General features: G+C 45.6%; 1 protein-coding gene across 6 annotated transcripts in view; it reads left to right on the forward strand.

The window, feature by feature from the left end:
- The first annotated feature begins 1,611 nt into the window (after positions 1-1,611).
- RNF216 (ring finger protein 216) overlaps positions 1,612-13,810 on the forward strand; it is a 159,989-nt gene continuing 147,790 nt past the window's right edge. For all 6 annotated transcript variants that reach the window (XM_012455571.2, XM_012455572.2, XM_012455573.2 and 3 more), the window contains exon 1: positions 1,612-1,734. The gene's annotated coding sequence lies outside the window, so the exon portion shown is untranslated. The remainder of the gene's footprint in view (positions 1,735-13,810) is intronic.

The following is a 13,810-nucleotide window of genomic DNA, read 5'->3' on the forward strand; positions in this document are numbered from 1 at the left end:
GCAAGTGATTCTCCTGCCTCAGCCTCCTGAGTAACTGGGATTACAGGAGCCCACAATGGCACCCAGCTAATTTTGTATTTTTAGTAGAGAAGAGGTTTCCTCCATGTTGGTCAGACTGGTCTCGAACTCCCAACCTCAGGTGATCCGCCCACCTCAGCCTCCCAAAGTACTGGGATTACAGGCATGAGCCACCATGCCCAGCCGCAGCCCTTCAATTTCTACTTCACTGAAACATGACTATTAACCTTAGGACATGACTATTACCTCAGGAACTGCTTCCCCAAAGTACTCTGAGGAGTGGCCTTTTTCTGTCCTGTACAAGCCCCATAAACCACGCTCTACTGTCTTGGAGAAGGAACCCTCATTGCTGCATCAAGACTATTGCTCCTCCCATTTCCATTACTGTTTGGTTTTTGTTTGTTTCTTTTGAGACAGGCTGTTCTGTCACCCAGGCTGGAGTGCAGTGGTGTGATCACAGCTCACTGCAGTCTCAGACTCCTGGGCTCAAACAATCCTCCCACCTCAGCCTCCTGAGTAGCTGGGACTACAGGTGTGCATCACCATGCCCAGCTAATTTTTTTATTTTTGTAAAGATGGAGTCTCACTATACTGTCCAGGATGGTCTTGAACTCCTGGCTTCAAGCCACCTCCCACCTCTACCTCCCAAAGTGTTGGGATTACAGGTGTTGAGCAAGCAACCATGCCAGGCCAGCAATTTTTTTTGAGTCAGGGTCTTGCTATGTTGCCAAAGCTGATCTTGAACCTCTGGCCTCAAGAGATCCTCCTGCCTTGGCCTCCCAAAGTGCTGGGATTATGGACACGAGCCGCTGTGCCCAGCAGAAGCAGTATTTTAGTCATTCACTTGCCCACTAAAACCTAAACTTCCTGAGACCAGGAACACATTTTACTTTTTTTTTTTTTTTTTTTTTTTGAGACAAAGTATCGATCTGTTGTCTAAGCTAGAGTGCAGAGGCACAATCTCAGTTCACTACATTCTCCGCCTCCCAGGTTAAAGTGATTTTACTGCCTCATTCTCCTGAGTAGCTGGAATTAGCCCGCCACCACGCCCGGCTAATTTTTTTATTTTTGGTAGCGATGGGGTTTCACCATGTTGGCCAGGCTAGCCTCCAACGCCTGACCTCAAGTGATCTGCCCGCCTCAGCCTCCCAAATTCTGGGATTACAGGTGTGAGCCATTGCGCCCGGCCATGGAACCCACTTTACTCTTAATTTCCCCAATTCCTAGAACGGTGCGTGGCCCACAGGAAATCCACAGAATATATTTTTAGAGTGAATGAATGACTTGCAAAGGAATGAGGGCAAATAAGTAGACAATGAGTCCACAACCATATGCCCCATACCCTTTTCAGCTCTGGGGAGATGGCGGCTCCCTGTGGGGTCGGGGATGGGGGTCTCCGTTCCTTCCGTCCTCCCGCCTCGTGGGGGAGTCAAGTCTCCACAGGCGGAGAGCCCGGATGCAAGCGCGGCTAGGCGGCCCTCTCTATGGTGAGCCCCCGGGTCCCTCCTCCCCAGCACCCGGCGTGCCTCTATGGTTCTTCCTGTCCTTAGTCGGGAGGGGGCGCTGTGCGCAGGCGCGAGGTGACGCCGCGGCAGGGCCGGAAGGAGTGCAGCGGCTCCCTCAGCGGCGGCGACGGAGCTCACAGCTGCTGTTTCTGAGGAGTAAGCGGTGCGGCAGCGAAGGCCGCCGAGCCCGCCTGGCTAACCGGGGAGTTTGGTGAGTGAGTGTCGGCCGCGGGCGCGTTCGGGCTCCTGGGCAGGTTTGTGAAGCGAGACGGTCTCTCCACGGGGCGCCTCCGTGGAGCCCCGGGGGTGGGGGCGGGGGCGCGGGCCGTGAGGGCCGCGGAGCTGAGGGGCGCGGGCCGACGCCCGGGCAGGATCGGGCCCGGGGACTGGGCTGGGCGTCTCCGAGCCCCGTGCAGTGGCGAGGCGGGAGCGACAAAGGCGCTGGGAGGCCGCTCGATCTCCTCCCGCCACTTCGCGAAGTTTCGCGGGCCGGCCCGTCGGGACCGCTGCGCGAGGGCGACAGCCTGGGAGACCGTGCTTTCCTCCCCCGGGCCTGAGGCCGCCGCGGAGGTGGTGTCCGTGCACCCGAACGCGGCCTGGAGGAGCGTGGGAGGCGGCCCGTGCCTGTGAACCCCAGCCCCGGCGGGCGGCGGTTTTCCACTTATCCCCTCATATCTGGAGCGGGTTTTGTTCCGCGAAAGTTGGCGACTGTCACTTGGCACTGGCGAGGGCACCGCAAGTGCGTCAAACCCTTCTGCGGGGCGCTGGGGGTTGCCCGGCTCGGGTGCCCGGGCGCTGGGCAGGAAGCGAGGCTGCTGTTTCCGCGGCATGGTGGCCCTCGTCCCGGTGGAACGGTGATCCAAGACTTTGGGCTACTTGCAGCCAATCCCGGCGCGTGCGCGGCGTGCGGGTTACAGAAATTTCTGACACATCCGCCAGGGCTGTGAATTCCTAAGGGCCTAGGTAGTAGTTGTCCTAGGTACTTTGATCGTGCAGAGAGAACGTTCTTTTTTCTCGTTTTCTTTTTCTTTCATTATAATTTTTTCTTTTTTTGAGACAGAGTCTTGCTCTTTCTCCCATGCTGGAATGCAATGGCGCGATCTCGGCTCGCTGCAACCTCTGCCTCCAGGTTCGAGCGATTCTTCTGCCTCAGCCTCCCTAGTAACTGGGACTACAGGCGCTCGCCACCACATCCGGTTAATATTTGTATTTTTCCTAGAGACAGGGTTTAATCACGTTGGTCAGGCGGGTCTCGAAATCAAGTGATCTTCCGGCGCAGCCTCCCAAAATGCTGGGATTACAGGTGTGAGCCACCGCGCTTGACCAGACCTTTTTTTTTATTTTGCTTTGTTTTGTTTTTTGAGACAGAGTCTCGCTCTGTCGCCCAGGTTGGAGTGTAGTGGCGCCATCTCAGCTCACTGCAACATCTGCCTTCCTGGATCAGGTATCCTCCAACTTCAGCCTTCCTAGTAACTGGGACTACTGGCACGCGCCACCGCGCCCGGCTAATTTTTTTTTGGGGGGTGGGGGGAGACGGAGTCTCGTTATGCTGCCCTGCTGGTGGGTTTAAGTGATCCTCAGCCTCTCAAAGTGCAAGAATTGTGGGCTTGAGCCACCACGCTGTGCCAGAACATTCTTTGCCCGCTGAAAAGGGAGAGAGGACCGGGAAGATTTTATGAAACACCTCAATTTAGTCAGCTTGCCTTAAGGAAGAAGACTAAGAAATGGCCTGGCTTTGCCTTAGGTTTTGCATTTCATAATTTATTCGCCTAGGATGTGGGGAGTAGTGGTGGATTTGAGGAAATGTCTGGAGAGTGGGCCAGATTTTGGACCACCTGGTAAACCTCATTCGAGGCTTTAGATTTTTACCCTGATAAGAGTAGCAGGAGCTAACAAAAGAGAACTCCTGAATCCCCTGTGGAGAAATCTGATAAAGAAGGGCTAGGTATGGGTGAGGCAGATTGAAAGTTAATGAATAGGATCGTTGAGAGAGCTGGTGTTTGCTAACTCTACTACGAGCTACTATTTAATGTGTTTATAAAATTCTAGGCGTTACTCTATATTCTAGATCTTTAGAGACATAATTCATTGTCATACCTGACATCATTATATCTGCATTATTGTTAAAAAAAAAAAAAATAGTAGAACATAGACGGCCATGGTGGCTCACGCCTGTCATCCCAGCACTTTGGGAGGTCGAGGCAGGTGGATGACCTGAGGTCAGGAGTTCAAGACCATCCTAGCCAACATGGTGAAAGCCCGTCTCTACTAAAAATGCAAAAATTAGCCAGGTGTGATGGTGCATGCCTGTAATCTCAGCTACTCAGGAGGCCGAAGTAGGAGAATCGCATGAATCCAGGAGGGGAGGCGGAGGTTGCAGTGATACGAGATCATGCCACTGCACTTCAGCCTGGGTGACACGAGATCCGTCTCAAAATAAATAAATAAATAAGGCCGGGCGCAGCGGCTCATGCCTCTAATCCCAGCACTTTGGGAGGTCAAGGCGGGTGGATCACCTGAGGTCGAGAGTTCCATACTAGCCTGGCCAACAGGGTGAAACCCGTCTCTACTAAAAATACAAAAATTAAAAATTAGCTGGGCCTGGTGGTGCAAGCCTGTAATCCCAGCTACCCTGGAGGCAGAGGCGGGGAAAATCGCTTCAATCCAGGAGGCGGAGGTTGCAGTGAGCCGAGATCGCGCCACTGCACTCCAGCCTTCGCAACAGAGACTCCATCTCAAAAATAATAATTTTAAAAAAGAAACTGAGGTGCTGAAAAATAACTAGTCCCAAAACTTGTAAGGATCAGCATGGAACTTGAACTTAGTTTGGACCCAGAGTTCATTGCCACTGATTATCTTGCAATACCTGTGAGTGCTATTTATTCAGAAAGTACATTTGTTGAAGAGCATCTACTATGTGCCAGCCAGTGTGCTATGTCCTGGGGCTTTGGGATCAGGTAACACTTCGGTTCTGCCTTTTTGGAACTTACATTTTAGCAGAGGAGACCGAAATTGCACATAGTTACCTAAAGAAGTATATGAAATTGTTGTTAGTACTTTGAAGAAATGAGGTACATTGTATGATTGAACTAGGGGAGGAATATCTAGGGGATAGTCAGGAACAATTTTTCTCTGAGGAGAAAGCAAAGAACCCAATGATGGATCAAGTTAATTTGGTCCAAGAGGCAGTGAAGAAGAGTAGTTCAGCTAGGAAAGAGCCTGAACTGGAAGGAAGGAGCATGTCATGATATGTTCTAGGAGCTGAACCATTGTTACTACTGAATAGTGAATACAGGGGCTGGGGGGAAGGAAGGTATGAGGTAAGGTCAGCTATGTCAGCAGGGTCCCATGATGGTAGCGTTTTGTAGGCCATGGTAAGGATTTCGGTTCCACCATGGTGAGATTTGTCGTTTAAAAGAAATAATGCTGTATGGAAATGTGTCAAGGGACGGAGCCTGTAAGGCAGTACTTGAGCTAGAAGCAGAAGCAGGTCCTTTGGTCACAGAAGATTCAGTTCTAAAATGATCGTTGAAAAATTGATTTTACCCTCCACACATGAGGATGTAGTTATCTGTCCTAGTTTCTAAACCAGTTTTCAATGGACAGTTGAGGAAAATCTTGATGTTTTATGTTAAACTATTTAGCCTGCCCACTGAAGATTATGAATTTAATTTTTGATTTAAAATCTTTACTATTGTGAAAATACACTGATAATAGGCTTCTTAGAGCCTTTAAACTCTAGACTAATTGTTTGCATAATTATATCTGTAATCAAGGATGTTATTTTACCTTATTTTGTCCACATATTAAAGTTAACACAGTTTTTATTTTTCTCTGAACTCATCATCTGCTTTGTTCATCCTTAATAGCATCACCATCCTGTGGTCACCTGATCTCGGCATCTAGGTCAACTTTGATTCCTTTCTTCTTGCCCTGATGGTCAATTACATACACAAATCCCGTTGATTCTAACTCTGCAGTCGGTGTCTTTTATTTTTATTCCTCCCCCTAGGTTCTGTTGGCTCTCGTTTCCTGGGTTTCCTGGCACCAGTTGTCTGCTACAGGCCATCTTACATGTTGCAGCCAGGTCGATTTTTCTAAAGCACAGCTGTCATTGCATTGCTTCCCATTGGCTAGAAAATAAAATCTGAGCTCTGTTTCAGTTATCTGTCAATACATAACAAACCACCCCAAAACTTACTGGCTTCATAGAATAATTTTGTTTGTTGACAGTTTTATGAGTCAGGAGAATTGGGGAGTGTTCACCTGGGCCATTTTTCTCTGGTCCACATGCTGTCAGCAGAGGTGGCCAGTGCTGGAGGATCCACTTCCATAATGCTTCCTTCATTCACATGCCTCCTCAAAAACTGCTTAAAGGCTGGGCTCAGCTGGCTCTTTCCCTCTGCGTGTAGTGTCAGGGCTTGCTGTGTGATCTCTTAGCAGAGTATTCACACTTTTTACCTGATGAGTCTGGGTTCCAGGAGCCCTAAGTTAAAGCTACTATGCTTATTATTATTTTTTTTTTTTGAGAAGGCATTTCACTCATTTCCCAGGCTATAGTGCAATGGCACAATCTTGGCTCACCGCAACATCCACCTCCCGAGTTCAAACGATTCTCCTGCTTTGGCCTCCCCAGTAGCTGGGATTACAGACATGCGCCACCACCCTGGGCTAATTTTGTGTTTTTAGTAGAGATAGGGTTTCTCCATGGTAGTCGGGAAGCTCTCGAACTCCTGACCTCTAGTGATCCACCCTCCTCAGCCTCCCAAAATACTGGGATTACAGGTGTGAACCACTGCACCCAGCCTTTTTTTTTTTTTTTTTTTTTTTGCAGTGGCATGATATCAGCTCACTGCAACCTCTGCCTCCCTAGTTAAAGCCATTTTTGTGCCTCAGCCTCCGGAGTAACTGGGATTACAGGAATGTGCCACTATGCCGAGCTAATATTTATATTTTCTTTTTTTTAAGTAGAGCCAGGGGCTGCTGTGCTTTTAAAGGATGAGCCCAGATCTGGCACAACTCTCACTTCTTCATATGGCTATTCCTGCTACACCTTCACTGAACTACCTGCCCTTCCCATATAGTCTCTTTATTGTACTAGTGACTTTATTCTCTCATTGATGGGACTCTGAGTTCTGTGAGACAAAATCCATGTGAGAGTTTCTTTGTATGTATTCTCTCTGCTGCATAATAAATTCTTGTTATATAAAATGGTATAGTACAGTCTGCTCTCCATACCCACAAGTTTCACATCTGGATATGAAGAGCTGACTGTAATTTTTTTTTTTTTTTTTTTCTGAGACAAAGTCTTACTCTGTCACCCAGGCTGGAGTGCACTGATGCAATCTTGGCTCACTGCAACCTCCACCTCCTGGTTTCAAGTGATTCTCCTGCTTCACCCTCCCAAGTAGCTGGGATTACAGGCACCCACCACCACACCCAGCTAATTTTTGTATTTTTAGTAGAGATGAGGTTTCATCATGTCTCGAACTCCTGACCTTGTGATCCACCTGCCAAGTCCTCCCAGCATGCTGGGATTATAGATGTTAGCCACCGTGCCTGGCCTGCTTTGCCCCCTTTTTGCTGAGAAGTCAAAGGGATTAACTCATTAAATTTGAAAGTCTTTAATGACCCCCAAATCTGTTGCAGAAGTGGCAGGCATATTTACAGGAAGTATTCTGGAGAGCCAGGGGCACTACAGAGCCCCAGGATCATGCAGTAGTAGTTGAGAAGCAGCATGAATAGAAGGAGAAGAAAATGATTTATAGAAGACAGACTCAAGCATTCTGGTCATGAGAAACTGAAGGTGGAATTTTGAAAACCAGACAACTGGGTGACAGAACCATGAGTGATTCTCTTTTCTTCCTGACTTCCTTTGTTTTCCATATTTTCTATAACAGGCAATACTTGATAACTGAAGAAAATCCTAATAAACTTACTGTTGTTGCCTAGGCCATGTTTCCTAACTCTGGTTCTGTGACTATGATGAATAACGCCTCCAGTCTTTGACAGAGAAAGAAGTTTTTGGAGCCACTCATGCAGCAACTGTGCTAGGCATTGGAAATAGAACTATAAAAAAGAAAAGAGGCCAAGCGCGGTGGCTTACGCCTATAATCTCAGCACTTTGGGGCCAAGGTGGTTGGATCACCTGAGGTCAGGAGTTTGAGACCAACCTGACCAACATGGTGAAACCCCATCTCTACTAAAAATACAAAGTTATCTGGGCGTGGTGGCAACATTCCTGTAATCCTAGCTATTCAGGAGGCTGAGACAGGAGAATCACTTGAACTCTGAAGGTGGAAGTTGGAGTGAACTGAGATTGTTGCACTGTTGCACTCCAGCCTGGGCAACAAGAGCAAAACCCCGTCTCAAAAAAAAAGTAACTTGGAATGGGAAAATAAAGTTTTTTGGGTTTTTTTTTTCACTCTTGATGGCATTTACCATATACAAAGTGGCTTCTCTTACTTGTTTTTCAATACAGTCTTATAGTATAAGAATAGCTATTTCCATTTTTCTGTTTCACAGGTAATAGTTAATAAACATAGCATAATAATGTCACAGTATATGTCAGGCACTGTGCTAAAACTTTACATATGTAATTAAATTGATTTAATTTTTAAAAGTTTTTATTTTTTAAAATTAATAAATTTTTTTGGACGTAGGTTTTTCCTCTGCCGCCCATGCTCGAGTGCATTGGTGCTGTCATAGCTCACTGCACCCTTGAACTCTTGGGCTCAAAGGATTCTTTTGTCTCAGCTTCCACAGTAAAGCTGGGACTATGGGCATGCACCATTCTACCTACCCGAAACTAATTTTAAAACAACTGTATTCTCATTTTACAAATGAGGACATTGGCCCTGGAGATTAAACAATTTATCTGGAGCCATTGTGACTACATAGTGAAATCAAGATTTAAACATAAACAATGTGATCCGAAGCCCAGATGAACGGACTGAGTTAAATGACCTGATACCGAGGCCTACATTTAGTCAAGAGTACAAATTCCATCATCGGACTTCTTTCCTTCTCACAGGTCGGGGCCACTGGTGTGCCACTCATGAGGAATTTTTTAAAGCATTACTAGTAATTTGCTTAACTACACGCCTCACATTTCAACTAAATTGGCTGTAAAGTGAGTCAAATTTCCCTTTGATTTCCAGTGTAAAATTGAAGGAAGCTAGTGGTGGTCAAAAAAAAAAAAAAATCTTATTTGGGGGAAAAAAAGTACTTGATTAGATGCAGTTCAAATTTGATACCAGACCTATTTTTTAAAAATACCGTGCTACTTACAAATAACATCATTATATTTAATGAGAGACCCAAAGTTACGCTGGGATATGTCTTTTTTTCAGAGTCTCGCTCTGTTGGCCAGGCTGGAGTGCAGTGGCATGATCTCCGCTCACTGTAACCTCCGCCTCCTGGGTTCAAGTGATTTTCCTGCCACAGCCTCCTGAGTAGCTGGGATTACAGGTGTCTGCCACCACGCCTGGATAATTTTTTGTATTTTTAGTAGAGACGGCGTTTCGCCATATTGGCTAGGCTGGTCTTGAACTCCTGACCTCAGGTGATCTGCCCGCCTCCAGAAGTGCTGAGATTACAGGTGTGAACCACCATGCCTGACCTGGATTTTTTCTTTTCAATTAACATGTTAAGAGTTTTTATATTTTTTCCTGGTGGCTTGCCTTTTCACTCTTAATTTCTTTGGTGAGTAGACATGCTTAATTTTAATGTATAGGTTTCAGTCTTTTCTTTTATGGATAGTACTGTTTATGGCCTGTTTAGGGTATCTTTTGCACCCCTAAGACTGTGGAGATTTTGTGTTATTTTCTAGAAACTTATTTTACCTTTCCATTTAAGAAAATCTGTAGTTCATCTAAAATGGTTTTTGTATAAAGCATGAGGAAGGGGTTGTTACCCCCACTCCCACCCCATATATGGCTTTTGAGTACAGCATCGTATAGTAAAAATTTATGTTTTCACTGTTCTGCAATGCTATTTTTGTCATAAACATTCATATAAGAATGAATCTGGGGCCGGGAGGGGTGGCTCACGCCTGTAATCCCAGCCCTTTGGGAGGCTGAGGTGGCAGATCACGAGGTCAAGAGTTTGAGACCAGCCTGGCCAACATTATGAAACCCCATCTCTGCTAAGAATACAAAAATTAGCTGGGCGTGGTGGTGCATGCCTGTAATCCCAGCTACTTGGGAGGCCGAGGCAGGAGAATTGCTTGAACCTGGGAGGTGGAGGTTGCAGTGAGCTGATATCGCGCCACTGCACTCCAGCCTGAGCAACAGAGCAACACTCCATTGGGGGCGAGGGGTGGCAGGGGGAGAATCTAATCTGTTCCATTGGTCTGTTTTTCCCTTCTTTTGTCACTAGAACATTGTCTTAATTACTGTAACAATACAATACCTGCTAGTATAAATGCTTTTGTTTTTCTTTATGAATGCTTTGGTTATTCTTGGCTGTTTTTCTGTAAATTCTAAAATCATCTAGTATATATTTTTAAAACCTGATGAAGATTGTATTAAATCTACACATCAGTTTACAGTGAATGGACATCTTTACAAATAGGAGCTGTCCAACCCATGAATATGGTATGTCCATACATTTATTTGGTATTTAATTTCTCTCAGTAATCTTTTTTTTTTTTTTTTTTTAATTATAGAGATAGGGTCTCGCTGGCCTCAAACTTCTGTGCTTAAGCAATCTGTTTGCCTTGGCCTCCCAAAGTGCTGGGATTGCAGGCGTCAACCACCAGGCCCAGCCAATTTTCAGTTTTTTTTTTTTTTTTTTTTTTTTTTTTTTTGAGGCGTGGGAGTGGGGAGTCTTGCTCTGTTGCTCAGGCTGGAGTGCAGTGGTGCAGTCTGGGCTCACTGCAACCTGCGCCTCCCGGGTGCAAGAGATTCTCCTGCTTTAGCCTTCTGAGTAGCTGGAATTATAGGCACCCACCACCGTGCCCAGCTAATTTTTGTATTTTTAGTAGAGATGGAGTTTTACCATCTCTACTAAATGGCCAGGCTGGTCTCAAACTCCTGACCTCGTGATCTACCCGCCTCGGCCTCCCAAAGTGTTGGGATTACAGGCATGAGCCACTGTCTGGCTTTTTTCCTTTTTTTTTTTTTTTTTTAAGATGAGTCTCACTCTGTCACCTAGGTTGGAGTACAATGGTGCGATCTTGGCTCACTGCAACCTCCACCTCCTGGGTTCAAGTGATTCCTCTGCCTCAGCCTCCCAACTACTAGCACTTACCACCAAGCCTGGCTAATTTTTGTATTTCTAGTAGAGAGGTTTTCACCATGTTGGTCAGGCTGGTCTGAAACTCCTAACCTCAACTGATCTGCCCACTTTAGCCTCCCAAAATGCTGGGATTACAGGCATGAGCCACCGAGCGTAGCCGATTTTCAGTCTTTTTTTTCTTTTTCTTAAGATGGGTCTCACTCTGTCACCCAGGTTGGAGTACAGTGGTGTGATCTCAGCTTACTGCAACTTCTGCCTCTTAAGCTCAAGCATTCATCTCTTCCCAGCCTCCCGAGTAACTGGGACCACAGGTGCATGCCACCATGCCCAGCTAATTTGTTTGTTTGTTTTTTGGTAGAGTTGGTGTTTCACCATGTTGTCCAGGCTTGTCTTAAACTCCTGAGCTAAGCAATTCGCCTGCCTCAAGACTCCCAAAGTGCTGGGATTACAGGCATGAGCCACCATGACTGGCCTCTTTCTTCTTTAAAATAAGGCATTTGGAACTGTAAATTGCTCTCTAATAACTGTTTTACCTCCTTCCCGTAAGTTTTGATATGTTTTGTTTTCATTATCTTTCAGTTCATTTAGTCAAAATAGTTAACTAATTTTCATTGTGATTTCTTCTTTAATATGTGGATTTTAAAAGTTGCTTCATTTCTCACATTTCAGAATTTCCTAGGTATCTTTTTTTGACTGTTGTCAGAACACATGCTGTATGATTTCAAATCTTCAAATTTGTTGAGGCTAGCTTTATGGCACAGCATACAATCTGTTTTGTAAATGTTCTTATACACTTGAATGTGTATTCTGCAGTTACTGAGTAAAGTGTCAGTTAGGTCAAGCTGTTTGATAGTACTGTTCAAGTCTGTCCAGCTGTAAATGGATTAATCTTGTTTCCTTAAGGTCCGTCAATTTAAGCTCTCTCTGTGTGTGTGTGTGTGTGTGTGTGTGTGTGTGTGTATATATATATATCCGCCCCCCCCCGCCAGCCTCCCAAAGTGCTGGGATTACAGGCATGAGCTACTGGTTCCGGCTTTTTTTTTTTTTTTTTAAATAGACACAAGATCTCACTATGTTTCCCAGGCTGGTCTTGAACTGCTGGACTCAAGTGATCCTCCTGCCTCAACCTCCCAAGGTCCTAGGATTACAGGTGTGAGCTACCGCAGCTGGTCATTTTTTTTTTTTTTTAATCAAAGTCTGGACATTATGAATGAAAAAATTGGAGGGTCCAAATGATATTCCTTCATTGTGGTTTATGTTTTTTTTAGGGGTGGAAATTAGAGTACTAGCAAATCATCTTGATCCTGTCATGGTTTGGTCTGTATTAGGTCTGTTTTCATTTTGTTTTTACCTCTTAAGATTTTGCTCTCCTAGGATCTCAGATGAGTAGCTAGAAGTATAGGTACACACCACCCTGCCTTGCTAATTTATTTTTATTTTTGTCTTGCTATATTGCCTGGGCTGGTCGTGAACTCCTAGCGTCAAGTGATTCTCCCACCTTGGTCTCCCAAGGATTGGCTTCCTGGTATTACAAGTGTGAGCCATTGTGCCCAGCCTAGATTCATGTTTCTTTTTAATGCTTTTTGTTTCTTTTGTTAAGAGGCAGGGTCTTGCTGTCACCCAGGCTGGAGTGCAGTGGCATAATGGTGGCACGCTGCAGTGTCAAACTCTTGGACTCAAGCAGTCCTCCTGCCTCACCTTCCTGAGTAGCTGGGACTACAGTAGGCATACACCACCACGGCTGGCTAATTGTTATTATTATTTGAGATGGAGTCTCACTGTTGCCTAGGCCGGAGTGCAGTGGCACTATCTTGGCTCACTGCAATCTCTGCCTTCCAAGTTCAAGCAATGCTCCTACCTCAGCCTCTCAAGTAGCTAGTATTACAAATGCCCACTGCCTCCACACCCAGCTAATTTTTGTATTTTTGGTATAGCTAGTCCTTACTATGTTGTCCAGGTGGTCTCAAACTCCTGACTTTAAGAGATCCACCCACCTTGACCTCCTAAAGTACTGGGATTACAGGTGTAAACCACCATACCAGGCCTTGAAGTTCATTTTTTAATAGCTCTTTTGAGTATCTGTGAGAGGTAAACTCTCTTAGTCTTTGCATGTCTAAAAATTGTTTTATCCCATCCTTAGGCATTTTTTTTTTTGACAGAGCCCTGTGCTGTTTCCTAGGCTGGAGTGCAGTGGATTGGTCATAGCTCACTGTAACCTTGAAACTCATGGAGTCAGGCAGTCCTCTAGCCTCAGCCTACCAAGTAGCTGGGATTACAGATGTGTGCCACCATGCCCAACTAATTTTTTTCAGTTTTTTGTAGAGATAGGGTCTCACCCTTTTGCCTAGGCTGGTCTCGAATTTCTGGTCTCCATCAATCCTCTCACTTTGGCTTCCCAAAGTGGGGGGATTATAGGCATGAGCCACTGCACCCACGCCCTGTCTTTACTTTTGAAAATAATTTAGCCGGGCACAGTGGCTCATGCCTGTAATCCCAGCACTTTGGGAGGCCGAGGCGGGTGGATCACGAGGTCAAGAGATTGAGACCATCCTGTTCAACATGGTGAAACCCCGTCTCTACTAAAAATACAAAAAATTAGCTGGGCATGATGGCGCATGCCTGTAATCCCAGCTACTCAGGAGGCTGAGGCAGGAGAATTGCCTGAACCCAGGAGGTGGAGGTTGCGGTGAGCCAAGATCGCGCCATTGCACTCCAGCCTGGGTAACAAGAGCAAAACTCCATCTCAAAAAAAAAAAGAAAAAAAAGAAAATAATTTAAGGATCATAAAATTTAAAGTTTACAATTATTTTTTCTCTACTACTTAAAGATCATGTTTTATTACTTTAGCATTAATTGCTTCTTAGGAAGAGTCTTTTTTTCTAATTTTTTTTTTTTTTTTTTGAGACAGAGTCTTGCTCTGTTTCCCAGGCTTGGAGTGCAGTGGCATGATATTGGCTTACTGCAACCGCCACCTCCCGGGTTCAAGTGATTCTCTCATTTCGGCCTTCCAAATAGTTGGGATTATAGACATGCACCACCACACCAAG

Source organism: Aotus nancymaae, unplaced genomic scaffold, assembly GCF_030222135.1.
Source record: "Aotus nancymaae isolate 86718 unplaced genomic scaffold, 86718_ANA_hifiasm-v0.15.2.pri h1tg000015l_0, whole genome shotgun sequence".
NCBI lineage: Eukaryota > Metazoa > Chordata > Mammalia > Primates > Aotidae > Aotus > Aotus nancymaae.